Genomic DNA, 15929 nt, shown 5'->3' with positions numbered 1-15929 from the left:
TTGGGCATGTACAATGGCAAATGGGATTAAGGGAGAGACGGTGACTAGAGAGAGAGAGAGCGCGCGGGGGGGGGGGGGGGGGGGGGGGGGAAGAGTCCTCCCCTCTCTGTGCTCTCTAGCTGCAGGCTGTGTGCGCTCGCTTGTTATTGGTCTCATATAGTCCAATTAGCAGCAAATGAACTCGGGGCTGTTACCGCCAAAAAGGGAGGTTTGGACCGTCAGAACAAGCGTCCCATCATACAGCTGACATTACAACGAGACCCAGATTTACTGCGCGAGGTTATTCTGAATCCAGTCTTTTTTTAATTATATATTTCAAATCACGTCCCGCATGTTTTTGGAAATTGTTTGAGTAATATATCCCAACGAAACACCGTTTTACATATGACTTTTTAAATGATCATCAAAAAAAAGTCGAGGCCTATTCTAAAGAATAACTCGGTGACCTGCTGGCTAAAGCACATCCAAACTTATCGTCAAATATGTGAGGCCTAAATGTGATGTTTTTATTTGGAGTCCGTTTAAACAGATCGCTGTTAATGAGAAGCGAATAGTGTAAAACGAGCATAATAAATAAATAAATAAATAAATAAAATCCAGTCATGATAGTGTATCAGGTCAAGATAATATAAGGCCTTCTACTTCTACTCGTAAAATAACCTTAATAAAAACAAAACATAATGCAAAACCTCAGCGACGTTTTTCAGTTTATAAATCTCCAGCCCGTATAATCTTTAACATTTCCATATTTACTTGACAAAAAGCACTTACATTTGCCTATCACTAAGGTGCTATGGCCTCCATGCCAGCACTGCAACTGCTAAATAGCGCACGTTTTTAGTTCCTCAATTTTTTGTTTGGCTCTCTGCGACACGATATGAAAAAGGCGTGAGATCAGGCTGCAGCTGCTCAACGTGTCACCAATGGGCGATTAGATTCATATTTCTAATTCATTGATTTTCAGCGAGGGCCACTTCCACAATGTCTGCGGGTCGCACGGTCATTTTTTTCCTCCCTAATCGATTTGGTTAATTCATCCCTCAGATTGCACTCTTTGTAAATGTGCTATGTATATTCACTCATTGATATTAATTGAGTTGTTTAAAAAAGAAAAAAAAAGTCCATTGGTTGGAAGCTGCTGTAGAAGAAGAAGAACGAGGAGACAGCGTCCTCTGTGGGCCAAAAGGAGAAACTACATGTGTGTGGCATATTGGAAAATATTTGTGTGTTTAAGTTAAGCACAGTAAGGTGGCAACAGTGTTAGCATAATGTGGTATTAAGGAAACTGGGAGACAAATATTGCAGTATACAAGGGAACAACTATAATTGAGGATTTTAGTTATGCTTATGCGCAGCTCTGTACTACTTGTGGTAAAATTCTCCCAAAGAGACCAAAAAAGTATGTTTGAATTCAGGACAAACACGGATTATTCGCCCTATAACACAGTTTCATTACATGTGTGGCCTGACTGATGCACTCATTTTTGCTATCAATCCTTCTCATCATCATCACCTGCTTCCTGAAGACATTCATTAGCCCTATAATATGCAGAGATAAGGAGGGATATGAAGGTTATAGTCGGCATTATGGTTCATTTTCTACATCAGCATCAGAGTTCCTATGCACTGGCATGTCTGTGCAATTACCACGTGTAATTCATTTAGTGAGCTCTGCAAGTGGAGATATCCTGGAAGAGGGATGTCATTACAGCATTTCCTTATAGGCAGCATTGCATGTGTTTAACACTCCAAAGGCTGAGATGGAGATTGTGTACACTTCCACTGTAAAACCCCATCATTCTAATTGTATATATCTTCCAAATGTCACCTGTTTGAACTTTTTCATATAGCCCTTATAGTAGTTTAATTTTTTTAATCAATTTACTACAATAATAATACTGAAATCAGTAAGTTCCAGTTATGTTTGTCTCTAAGATGCGGAGGTTGTTTGGTTTTTTGTTTGTTTTTTTTTGCAGGATTTGTGTTATACGCAACACTTTACAATACTATTGAATACAGAGACTACAAATGATGATGTAAACCAGCACTAAGTTGGCCATGTTAAAAAGCATTTCATGACAATGGCCTCAGATCCTGAACTACTTTTTAATAAGTCTAAATTGGTTCACATCAAAGGGGTTACTTTGTGTAGCTATAAATATTGAATTGCCAAATTTAGCTCTGTAATTAGTGTTCATCGCACATATTTGTGGACTATATGACGGCTAGCTTATAAAACGAGGCATTTTTGTACAAATGGTTACATTTTGGTGTATTTTCTTCATTAAGTAAATATCAAGTTCACTGACATTTATTTCTCCTATTTTCTACCAGTCTCTTTACTCTCATACGTATTGCTTAGTGTTGAATTAAGAAAAAAAAAATCAAACAGTTAAGAAATTTTAAAAAGTCATCTTCTTTTCAAGCTCTTAGTATAAGATAGGGTTTTGCTTAACTGACACAACATCTTTAATGTACCTATGAAATTGTAACTGGACCGGTACTTTATATAGCACCTTTCTACTCTATTTGACCACACAAAGCACTTTCTAACTACAAGTCTCATTCACACGCACAGTCAAGCAAATGAAGGGTTTAAAAGTATCTAATTCCTAATAACCATCTATGTGATAACCTGTGTAATTTGAAAACTGTTCTGTATGCATTAATACAGACTGGAGTCACAACACCAGTCTGTATTAATATTCTAACCCCTGCATAACACTGACTCTTGTACCTATTTATTGTGATGTGCCTCAACAGAAATGACTGACAAGTAATATTTACCCCATAAACACAACCATGCTTAAGCGGGAAGAAGAAGGAATGCAACTAATGCTTATATTGAAAACAAACTGTACAAATTCAGATCCCGTAGTCTGTTTTTGTTTTGTTTTGTTTTTTTTAAAAGTACAGTTCATATTATGCATTGATTAGAAACATGCAGTAGACATTGCCCAGAAGCCATATAGGCCTTCTGAATGCTCCATAAGTCTATTTTTGTTGCTCCTCGGGTAGGTTACTATGACTTTTATATTATTTATTTCAAAGCGCCCAGATATTGATTATTTCACAAGGAAAAATGACAAATGGCAGGAGGGAATGACACGGTCAGCAGGTTCTATTAGAGAAATGATAGTGTTGCTCGTGGTTTGTTAAAAGGTCCAGTTTAGATACTTTATAGGTTTACATCCATCATCATCTAATGACCTATTTGATGAAAAACACGCGCTCTGGTGACAACAGCCTTGTGCAGCCAACTTTGCTTTGTAATTGCGCCCATATTAAATATAGATTTTTGTTTTGATATCTTGTGAGAATTCCTTTCTGTGGGTAAAAACTGTGATAAAAGACATGGCTGCAAAGGCGAAAGCTCGGAGAAAGAAAACTAGAAAGAGAACGGGGGGGAAAATAGGTGGGTACGAGATTTTGACAGTAGAATTGTGGGTTTGGTTTTTGGAGATGTGAGCAGCAGTGGAGGAAGTTTTCAGATCCTTTAAATGAGTAAAAATAGTAGTGCTGCTATATAAAAACAACCTCTTACCAGTGAAAGCTCGACACTACAAATGCCACTTTAAGTATATTTTCTGTTTTTCTACTTTTACTAAAGTATCAAAAGTATAATCATAATGTAAAACAATGCTCCTGTGTTTTATTATTATTGTCAGTTCCAATTTCTAGCAAGTATTTTTACCATTGTCATTTGTTACGGTGAAGCTAATTTAGCACATTTATACTGTTTTGTTGTTTCATCTTTCATTGTTACATTTTAAACTGTACACTTGTTTTTGTAAAAATCATGATCTTCAAAGTAACTAGTGCCTAAACAGCTTTAAGATTAATGTGGTCAGAGATAGAGGAATACAAGTTGAAAAAAATACCATTATCACTCTAAAAATTACTCTATTACAAGTAAACATAGAAATGATATGTTATAATCGCAAAATGTACTTAAAGCATGAAAAAGCATTGAAGGTGGTTATATTTAAAAACCAAATTCTTTGTTAATGCAGTGTAGAAAAAAGTAAAACTAAAATGTGATGGTTTCTTTCTTCTCTACTTGAGCACTTGAAACGCTTTAGACATCATGCTTCAATTATCCATTTACACCCATTCATACAAGCATGTATGTTTTAACATTCACACTCTGATGAATAATAATAATAATAATAATAATAATAATAATAATAATAACAATAATGGATTGCATTTATATAGCGCTTTTCTAGACAATCAAAGCGCTTTACAATTCCACTATTTATTCACTCTCACATTCATTCACTGGTGGAGGCAAACCACAGTTGTAGCCACAGCTGCCCTGGGGCAGACTGACAGAAGTGAGGCTGCCATATCGCGCCATCGGCCCCTTTGGCCAACACCAGTAGGCGGTAGGTGAAGTGTCTTGCCCAAGGACACAACGACCAGGACAGACAGAGCTGGGGATCGAACCGGCAACCTTCCGGTTACACATCCAAGAGCTAGTTTAGATTTGGTATCTTGGAGTAATACTTTAGACAAGATACAGGCAAACTGGAAACTGGAACAGTCAAGGGTTAAGCCACTAACCTTCCAGTTTGTCGTTGTCCTGTTCTAGACCCTGAGCTACAGCCACCCCAGATACAGACTAGAATCATTTAATTTACAGTCATGTGAAAAAAGAAAGATTTAACAGGTTTTTATGCAGTCTTGTGAAACATTGTACACCTTTACTGCTTTCATAAGAATTAAGTGGATAAGTAGCAGCCAGGTATTGCTAATCAAACACTTGATTGACTGATCATCAGCAAGTGTGGGCACCTCAATAACCCAGTGTTTTCGTCTGGAGTGTTCAGAAGCAATCACTGCTGCCCATCAGTCTGGGAAGGGTTAACACGGTATTTCCAAACAATGTGAAGTTCATCATTCTTCAGTGGGAAAGTGTATTAACAATTGGAAAAACATTCAAAACAGTTGCCGTTCTTCTCAGGAGTCTGTCTCAGCAAATTCACCCCAAGATCAAACCATGCAATGCTCAAAGAAATTACAAAAAATCCAAAAGCTACAGGCCTCAGTCAGCATGTTAAATCTTAAAGTTCACCACAGTAAACTTAAATTGTCAGTATGCCTTTGCAACCCTTCTTTGGAAGAGACTGATAAAGTCATACAGAAAGCAGTTATTTCAATTTAATTCAAGTTATTGTTGCTAAAGAGGCTTCTGCAAGCTGACGAATCATGGAGTGTTTTCAGTTTTTCAAAGGACTGCAGAGTCCTGTGAAAACTATACATGGACTCTATGTACAGGTACCTCAGAAGTACTCCAAAAAGGAGCCTTGTTACTTTCCACTACAGGTTCTGAGCTTATGAGATTGTGTACTCGTTAAGGACTCAGTGCAATTAAAACGATAACAGCCTTATTTAATATTAAAATAATATATTAGTATTTTACTGTACTTTGGACTGTAACTGAAGCCCAACAGTGCAAATGACCTGCTTAGGTAAATGCAGATGCCAGCTGACGAAACATCACTCTGAAACAGAGTTTATACAGAACCCTGAAGGACAACGAGGTCTTAGAGTCAAACTGCATCCACACAGACGACGCCATTGATCACTGAAACCCGTCCAACCTGTGTCCTTCTTGCACTTTTAGCTGTCCACTCCACTTGGAACGAGCCATTAAACCAATGAAGGCCACACTGAGATTGCTTAGATTTAAGTATTGCATTTAACTTGTAAAGGAATTGGTGGCCGTCCACTGACCCGGCAAGCTTTAATTGGGATTGTGCAGGTATTGATTGCAAGTGGCCAGGCGAATCTTGAATTACAGCCTGATTAGCTTTTACTTGGCTCCTTGCACCAGCTAGTTGAAGGAGCTCAATGTCATTCAGCCGGCACTTGGTTGAATCTTGTTGCTTCTCGTGTAAACAGAACACAACACGTATGAAGATGACAGCTCTTTTGGCAAATGTTTTTATGTCACACGAGGCCATAATATTCGATATATGTGTGTCGACTCTCTTTTAGAAATAATCAAAAAGCATGTTGCTTAGCACCTTATGAACAGATGTGGGCATACAGAAGATATATTCTCCTTTTTATCCTTGCTGCTATCATTTTATCTACATTTTATCACCCTTTCCCTTTCTTTATTGTTCCTCAGCAGAGATGATGACCTCTGTAAGGTTTGGATGGAAACAGTCATAGGAGTGATGTAGTCCTTTTTCTCCATTATGAGCAGCTTCATCTGAGCCCTCCAGGCACACAGGCTCAATGTCCATCCTCTGTACCTCCAGAAACTCTGCCCTGGATTGTAAGCTTTTACCTAGGCAGCCTGTATGTGTCATTACAACTCGGTAATCTGGAGAGGGTAGCAAAAAAGTTCTCATCAGTGTCAGCCTGAGATATAGATATGGGCCGGGTAACAAATGGCCAAATGCACAGGCAGCAGAGCAGACCATCAATAAAGCAATTTCTTGTGTCATAACAGCCACGCTTTTCCTAAAGCCAACCTTTCAAAACTTTTCCCTCTGCAAATCGCTGCAGCCCCACCATTAGAGTCCTGCCTTGTGAATTTAATGGATTCCGTACAAATAATATTCCACCATAATGGAAAAGGTTGAAGTCACTGAAGACAGATGAAGTCATAAACACGTATAATTGAGAATCAAAGACCGATAAATTTTAAACTGCTATCCATTTTCTCTTTTTAGATGATGATCTATGTCAGTGCGGCGGCAGGAGAATGGAAGAGATTATGGGGGAAAATTATAACAATAAATTTTCTAAACATACACCTTGATTATGCTTCGATTTTTTGGAAGGGTAGAGGGTGAGAGAGGGGGTTAGAAAGAAGGCTGGGATTGCTAAAAGCTTGCCGGCTAAATGGCACCATAAAATAGGTTCCCTGCTCTTTTGCCTGCAGAGCGTAGGCATGCCTGGAGGTGTGATTCCCCCCACCCGCCCCCTCCCTAAATGGGGGAAATGAATTGTGTAATTTATTGCAAACGTGCACACAGTGAGATTAGATCAGCATATCCCATCAAAGGAACAACAATCAATCAGCCTATAGTTAACAGCTTGAAACACATAAACCAGGGCACCTAATGGCTTTCCAATTTAACAGATTGATAGACTTATCCAGTCCTAAGGGATGAATTAAGAAAACCGGGTACTTTCACACAGGCACAGGCACTTTTGACAGAACCTTTTACCCCTCTAGTTTACTTACAATCTTTACTTCTGAGTATAGAGATAAGGTTAACCTGGAATTTAAGACAAAGTTAGTTTTCCCTCTTTCTTCTCCCCCTTTCTATTTGAGAAAGCACAGCAGAGCTGATTTGTTATTCAGATGAGGCAGGAGTGGAAGTGTGTCAGATGTGGAGAATGGGCTCATTTTAATGACCTGATTATCGCGGGTCATTTGGAACTGTGAAATCAAGGGAGCTATTGAAAGCCACTTAACAATATCTAAATGTGGCCCGGGCGACCCACTCAACCAAGGATGTAGTTTTTTAAAAAAGGAACTTGTTTGTCTCATATCTTATTAATCACGTAATTGATTGATTGCAAAATATGGTAAAAGATTAGTTAGACATTTTGTGAAATTTGCTTCTTTACATTCTTGCTGAGAGTTCAATAAAAAAGCATTTATACAACACTTGTGTGTCTGTATGAGAACACAGAGAAAAAGCTAGGCTGGCTTTCTCCAACGGTTAAAAACCCCCACTAAAATTCGTAAAACAGATTACATTGAAAATCCTCAACACTTTGAAATTTGTGGGAGTGTGTATAATTCAGTAAAAGTTATTTGTTAACTGCTGCATGAGGCTTCAGTAATTTGCTATTTCCTGACTAGACATAGTTTGATCTCCAGTACAACTAATTAGCTGCAGCTTCAGTTCAATTCACTTTTATTTACATTTTATATTTTATTTACATACCGAATCACAACAACAGTCATTTCATGCACCTCAAGATGTTTTATATTGTAATACTATAATAGAGAGAAAACCCCAACAGTCACACTGACCTCATTTGAGCAACCACTTGGCGACAGTGGGAAGAAAAAACTCCCTTTTAACACGAAGAAACATTCAACAGAACCAGGCTCAGGGAGGGGTAGCCATCTGCCGACCGGTTGGGGGTGATGGGGGTGAAGACGGGTCAAGATACACACTTTGGAGGAGAGCCAGAGATGAATAATAACTAATCATTTAATGCACAGGCGTGTAAACACATAGTGAGGGAAAAAGAAACACTAACTAAAGACTGATTCACTGTTACTTAATCCAGACCTAACTACAAGCTTTATCAGAAAAGAAGGCTTTAAGCCTAATCTTGAAAGTAGAGAGGCTGTCCATCTCCCAAACTGGGAGCTGGTTCTACAGCAGAGGGAAGACTCTGCTTCCTATTCTACTTTTAAATACTCTGTTGGAACCACAAGTAAACCAGTAGTCAGGGAGTGCTCTGTTGGGATCATCTATCCATTCGCTTATCCTTTTTCAGGGTCGCGGGGAGTGCTGGAGCCTATCCCAGCTGTCATATGGCGAGAGGCGGGGTGCACCCTAGACAGATCGCTAGTCTGTCACAGGGCTAACACAGACAGACAACCATTCGCGCTCACATTCACACCTATGGGCAATTTGGATTAATCAATCCCCACAAACTTGACTGCATGTCTTTGGACGGTGGGAGGAAGCCGGAGTATCAGGAGGGAACACAAACACGAGGAGAACATTCCACACAGAAAGACCCCGGCCTGATGGTGGAATTGAACTCAGGACCTTCTTGCTGTGCGGCAGCAGTGCTAACCACCGTGCTGCCTTTTGGGATCGTCTAGTACTATTCTTTTGTCAAGATAAGATGGGGCTGATTATTCAAGACTTTGAATGTAAGGAGGATTTGCTTCTTGCTCCAGCTTCACATGTAATCTAAAAAAAAATTAAAAAGACATTTGGAGCAGGATATGCCAAACGTTTCCAATTTATACAGGCACTGGGAGGTTATGGGGCATTTTGTACACATAGTCTGCCTGATGACTATATGTTCAGCAACTTTGTAGTATTAGTAGACCAAGTGAGTAGTTCAGCAGATACTAGAGCAAACCTTTACTGCAAAATCTTAACTGAACCAATTGTACTGAGTTATCCTTGTCATTTACTGAATGAGTAGCTTTCTGGAAGTCTGTCTGAATCAGTGGCTTAATTCAAAAAGCCTACCTCTACAATGAGCATCAGATAGCAGAGACATATGCAGATAAGGTTAACTGGCTGTACTGTCCTCTAAAGAGCTTGGCTACATACCCAGAGAACTTGTGTAATGCACTGTCAGCGTCACCATATTATCTTGTCCCCATCCACAGAGACAGCTGATCTCTCTGTGTCACTGTATAATTGAAGAGTTGTTGGTATCAAGGATGTGATCCTGACAGGGATGAGAAAGTGTCACCTTAGACCTCGACAAGCAGAGCAGCGGAACCACCTCAAGTGAGCCCAGAAACACAGACAGAGTGCACTCACAGGCCACAGATAGCTGACTATCTCCCCACGACTTCAGTCAGACTGCCACAGAAGCCAGTGGCCCATAAGAAATACATGTAACTGATGTGTGGGCTCCAGTGTAATGAGAGAGACCGCCGCATTAAAGACTCACCAGAGCTTCTTCGTAGAATTAAGGAGGCACTTCAGAAAATGGATTGAGATTCAGCTCATGGGTTGGGAATGAGCCAAAATTGATTACTGATGGATCAATAAATTGGGTAATGAATAAAAGCCCATTACTAACCAATCAAAACTAACAGCAGTTTAACTGCCTCTTTGTCTCTGCTTTTCCATCAGCTCTAGTGGAAAACCTGCAGCTCTCTGACACATAGGGGGATGGATGCTCCAAAACTGAAGAGGATAACTGGGGAAATAACAAAAACAGAACAGGAGCAAGACTATTAAACTCAACGAAAATCTCACTTTTCCAGGTCAAAGAACAAAAAAAACTTGTTTTTCTACTAGACACTAATGCTCATATCTTCCCTGTGGGCGCAGCTTTGCTGACCCTCTTGGTTGGTTTGTGAGTATAGCAAGGAGTATATGATCACAAACAGGGCTCAAATACAAATTCCCCCTCCCCATAACAGACAGTAATTGGTGTTTGTTTGCTCTCTCTTCTCCTTCTCTCTTGTCATGTTTTGGTAACAAGTGCTATTGCTGTCAACTGATTAGTATGTCTCCTCTGCCTCTTACAGCAGCTGCCTAATGACAGGTAATTTCAACAAAGACAAGAGAGGCCTGCACATACACATATATGAATTTGAACATATGCAGAGTAAGTTTATGTACTTTCAATATATTCTTCACATAGGTGTTTTTGTATTTAGTCAATAAATAAAAATCTATTTATGTGGACACCCTTGTCTTTTGCTACAAAAGGACCTCGTTTAATGTTTGGATTTACATTAGAAATGCATAAATACATAAATAAATACATTTGAAGCTGAAAAAAAGTATAACATATAAGTTAACTTAGTTACTCATTATAACACTTTTTTGTTTTCTGCACTCAGTTCGAGTCTCAAAGGGTTTGTTTTACTTTCATGTGTTGTTGTATGGGCTAATTTTCAAAATAAAATACATTTTGAGGAAGAATTTAATAAGAATAAGAAGAGTTTTAAGTGGGTATAAAATATTTTTGCTTTATTTAAAAGGCTGATAAGTAAGGGCTTTACTGTCTATACAAATAAAGACATATACATATAGTACATATACAGATACATCATATAATGTAGATAATAGAATTTTGCATTCGTCCTATACCAATCGTTAATGGGCCTCTCAAAATTGCTCTCTTCATATGTCAAGTATTCAGACCAAGCCTTGACAACTCTATCTTCCTCACATCTTAACACATGCCAAAGTCCTCAGGGCACCCAGGAAAATTAACCATTTAATAGCAATAAATAACAGAGTCTGACTCAAGGGGACTTCAAATCACTTTCTCTGTTAGGCACATACACACAATGAGTAGCCTCACATAGCTGCTTAACACCAAAAAATTCAATCAAATGTTTTATGACTGAGATAGAAGAGCATATGTAACACATTTTTTTTTCTCCATTTACGCACACAACAACACAAGACATGTTTATAATACACACTGTATTGCTAAATATTGTGCACTCTGTTATTTGGTTGGGAGGCATAAAAGCAAATTGACAACAAGAAAAAAAAAGCTGTTGATATACAAAGCTTACTTTCATGTAACTGCACAAATTTATTTAAATACTTTTTAAATCACACTTCAATTATACATATAAATGTTTTATTTTTATTTGTATTATTACATGCATTTTTTGTCATCAATGAATGCATCAGAAATATAAAATATTAAAAGACAAAGTGGGAATTATGTGAACTTTTCAGATGTTTAAATAGATTTTGCTAATAACTGTTGCATAAATTCACATAAATAACATAAATGAAAGCAAATTTTTCTTTTTGTGTTTTTTATTTTAATATTTGTGTATTTACATAAGTAAAAGATAATGCTTGCATCAACATTCGTTGGCCTGAAGGAATTGCGTAACCTGTTTGTTGAATCTGTGCTATTTCAGGCTCTTGGCTGAGCACTCCCACATTGATCCTTTTTTTCAGTTACAAATATATATTTCTTACTTCTTTCCTTTTTCCCTCTTTGACAGTGTATGCAGTCATTACGCCTTGTATCAGTCAAAATGGAACATTGATTATTTGTAAAAACATAAGTGCAAATCAAATCAACAGTGCATAGGGAGAACTGCCTACCTGTGCACACGCTGGAAAAAGGGGGCAGTTATTGACCAATTGATTTGATGTGAAGGAGGGGCATTCTTTTTCCCCACAGTGGAAAAACCTTGACTGTAAGGCTAGCAATCACTCCACCACCTTACCTCCAACTACAACCACCTCTAATACCCAACTGTGTCCTCAATCTCCCATCCAATGGGCCCAAGTATGCAACTTTTCCGTCAGCACGTTATGTATTTGGCTTTCTATTTCACTTTAATAGGGGAGAAATTGGCAACATATTCTTTTACAGCCCCCTGGCACCATTAGAAAGCCTGCTGTCATTTGGATTATTTATGAAAAACTATTTCATGCTTACTTACATTTGCCGCTTATTTTCCCCCAGTGTGACCTGCAGCAGATTTAGTTCCATTTTGAAAGCCTTAAAGCCAATTCTTTATGTCTGCAGGTCAGCCTTCTCGATTGAGTCGAGATTGAAATACCAGTGTGTAGTGGGAAAGGTATGGCAAGAGGAAACCAATAGTCTTTTATTGTGTAGGGGGCTATAGCAAAGAGAAAAGGAAGGGGGATACTGAAGGAGGTGAAACGATAGAGGGGTAAGAGCAGGGGGGGGGGGGGGGGGGGGGGGGGTTTAGGCAGATATAGAATTGGAGACACCTGCAGAAATAAGAGGCAATGCAATGGCAAAAGCTGAGGAATGAATGCCACACAAACACCAAGCTGCTCTGCTCTGCTCTGCTCTGGAGCAGCAAAGACAACAAAGACCGGACAAGAACTGAGTCAGCAAACTGAAGAAAGTAAAACCAGAAAAGACATAAAAGGAAAGTGGTCTTAAATCTCTGGGTTTTTATACTTCATCCAAAAACATGTCAAATACCATTCCAAGCACAGTGTTTTACAAGGTCTACAATGATAAACTTTACCGGGGCGTTTTGTTTGTGTTTTTCTCCCCCGTGTTTCTGTAATCTGTACTCATATTCTTGTCTATACAAGAAAATTGGTAATCTTTGTTTTTCAACATATCAAATGAATCAAAATAAACTTCCCCACTAAGGCGCTCGACAGGGCAGGACAAAGCAGTCACACTCTCCTTAGGAGCATGCATCTATACTCATAATCCCATACTGTATGAGATGGGGTCTTTCACTCCCCATTGAGCACAGGCGCGCGCACACACACACACTTTTGATCTGGGCTTGGCCTGGGCTTTATACAGCGACCTTAATAAACTGCGGTGTGGCTGAGCAGGTTTGTCACTGTCACAGGTAAATTATGTAATTAATGAGGGTGTAGTGGATTGGATAGGAGCTGGGGTGTTAGATTTTAAACACCTCTCCAGCTGACTGCGTTTGGGGAGGCCCAGCTGGACACAGCCAGCAGATCGATACGGGGTCAGGGGTCAGTCAACCCTCCTATTATGGCCAAGGTAGCTCCCATCATCATCTGGCTAACGATGCCTGGAGGAGGTCCAGTGATGGAGTCACTGCAGAGAGCAGCTTTTGGAGCATCAAACTGAGAATGGTTTGGTTTTAACTTCCTGCCTACGAGATTTGTTAGCATTGTTAAAAAACTTCACCATGTTTGGCCAGTTTCATGTTATGTTACTAAGAAGTACCGGTCCAGGATGCTTCTTTCTGGTAGCAGGAATAATCATGTTTGCGTAGTGAATGCAGTTTCCTTTATGTTAAATGTGTTATGTGAGAAAATATGAGGGATTTTTTTTATGTGCTTGACACAGAAAAACTACAATATTGGTAAAAATAAAATAAAATAAAAGACCATACTGTTTGGCATCTATTGAATCATGGGATCCTTGTCTTTCGGAAAATAGTTTACTAATATTTTTTATTTTATTTCATTTTATTTTATTTTAGATGAATGTTCGAGTTCCCCACTATTAAAGAATTTTGAGAGTTTTTCCTTTTCCCATGCTTCACTGTGCCACCAAATTTATCTTTGTGGTTTTTGTGTAATCTTGCTGAAAAACCACACATGAAGCACTGAATATGTACCACCGCCGTGGGGCAAAAGACAGTCCCATCAGCCCATCAGATGGCCTCTGGCTAATGTCAAAAAAGAACAAAGTAAACAGCAGGGGATCATGGGAAACTGGTCAGACTGGTTTAATCAATAATTTTAAGCCTATTGACTCTGCTCATTACGTTACACTTTTTGCAATGATGAATATTGTCAAAGCTAGCGGCTGTAAATTAAAATTAAGTGAACCTCTTACCTCTTATCTTGACATCTTTACTGTTTTTCTAGTTTTAAATTATAAATATATTAAAATTACCCTCAAATTGGATTGGTTTCTGAAACAAATAACATTTCCTTTATTTCAAAGTGTTCTGTTGAACTTTGATATTGTCTGTTTAATCTGTTTGGTTTTGTATAGGATGTCAGTTGTTACATAACACACACACGAGTGCAACTCCTTCAGTCCTTTTTCTTTGCCTTCAAGCCAATGAACAACTTCAAGAAGAAAGGTTTTGTACACTAATTATTTTCAAGTATGTATCAACTATGTATCTTTGTGAGATTTAAGAAATAAAAGCATATCACAGATCTGCCTTCAAACGGCTGAAGCCGATTTTATAATCTAGGATGTCCGCTCCTATTAGAGATGTCCATTTCAAAGCACAGCAGAGACAAGGAAGCAGCTCTAAGCCAGTCACACCAACATTAAAACTCAGTTGATATTTTAAGTGTCCCTCACCTTTCTGGGATCTTTGGGATTTTTATCCTGTAGGTGTCCGAAGGAATACTGTGGCCAGTTTTGTTCGTGACGTTGATACATTATTAATATTACAGGGGAGCATGGGAAATCATTTCTGGCCAGATTGCATTTGATCAATATCCTCAAAGGGCAGAAGCCTCATTAATCTAAAACTTCCTTCACATTAGCACAACTGTCCAATTCAGACAACTCTTTACTCAAACTCAATAGCCACTCAGATCCAGGAATACTGGGACCTGCTTTGTTAACAACTTGATATCGATAAATAACAGAACATTATTTAGTTTTGGGTTTGTTTTTGGTTTTTTGGACAACAGAAATGGGTGGAAAAAAAATTTATCCTAGATTTATGTATTTATACACTCAGAATTAAAAAGAGGACAATTTTTCTTGTTATGTCTTATTTTTCATTACACTGAAACTTTGTGTTCTACTTAAAGAGATGGAAGGGAGAATTTAATCATATTCTGTGCTACCTTACAATAATAAATTAGTAAGAAGTTGTTTCATAGCATTAAGACATGATAAATGAAACGGGTAAATGACATGAATATAGTATTTTCAAAGAAAATGTAAAAAATAGCATCAATTTGTAAATTGAGAGGTAAAACTAACAAAAGTGAACATAAATACTAAAAGTCAAACTGAAATCATGTAACTGCCAATTGAAAGAAGAATAATCAAACTACTTTTTTTATCAGATAATCTTTTAAGTAGTTTCTAGAGCGAACATGCAGGATATGGTGCGTGACTTGTTCACTAACTGTCGTTGAGCCTTTGATGACTAATCAGGTCAAACAAGCAATATGAAAACTTTACTATGAGTTATAGGAAACATTAATGTTCAATTTTAAATACAGCAAAATTAATTCATATCCTAATTACTTTAGAAAACAATTAGCAGACTAATTGCTAAAGACATAGGTTAACTGAAGTCTCTTTTTAAGCAGTGTATCACGCATGCTGAGAGTTGACGCTCTGTGTTACCCATAGGTATTTAAGGATGTGCCAGTGGATGCACTATATTATCTTCCTATGGACAGGCTAATCCATTATCAGTCTTCTTGCAGCAAGAGTGAAACGCTCGTATTAGGGCAACTGTGCGTTCAGAGGCATCATTCAGGACAATGAGCTATAGCAAGAGAGTGACAAGTTAGAAAAATGTCCCCACTTTTCAGGCTGTACAAATGACGTTTGGCCACGATAACTCACAACTGGACACTTCATTTCAAGTTGGGAGCTAGCTGGCCAGTCAAAAGCTATTATACCATCTTCTTTATTTGTGGTCCACGGTTTTGGTAGTGGGACCATCAAATAAATACTGCTAAAATGCCACTTCAGTCAAAAATATTGGCCAATTCTTTCTCTTTCGTGACTGGGTCCGGATGACAACCTGTTTCTGATGGTATAAACCTTTAAGAGTGAGGTGGTGGGTATGA

The sequence above is a fragment of the Neolamprologus brichardi genome, chromosome 13 (assembly GCF_056152115.1).
Source record: "Neolamprologus brichardi isolate AB-2024 chromosome 13, ASM5615211v1, whole genome shotgun sequence".
Lineage (NCBI taxonomy): Eukaryota > Metazoa > Chordata > Actinopteri > Cichliformes > Cichlidae > Neolamprologus > Neolamprologus brichardi.
This window is presented reverse-complemented; position numbering follows the sequence as displayed.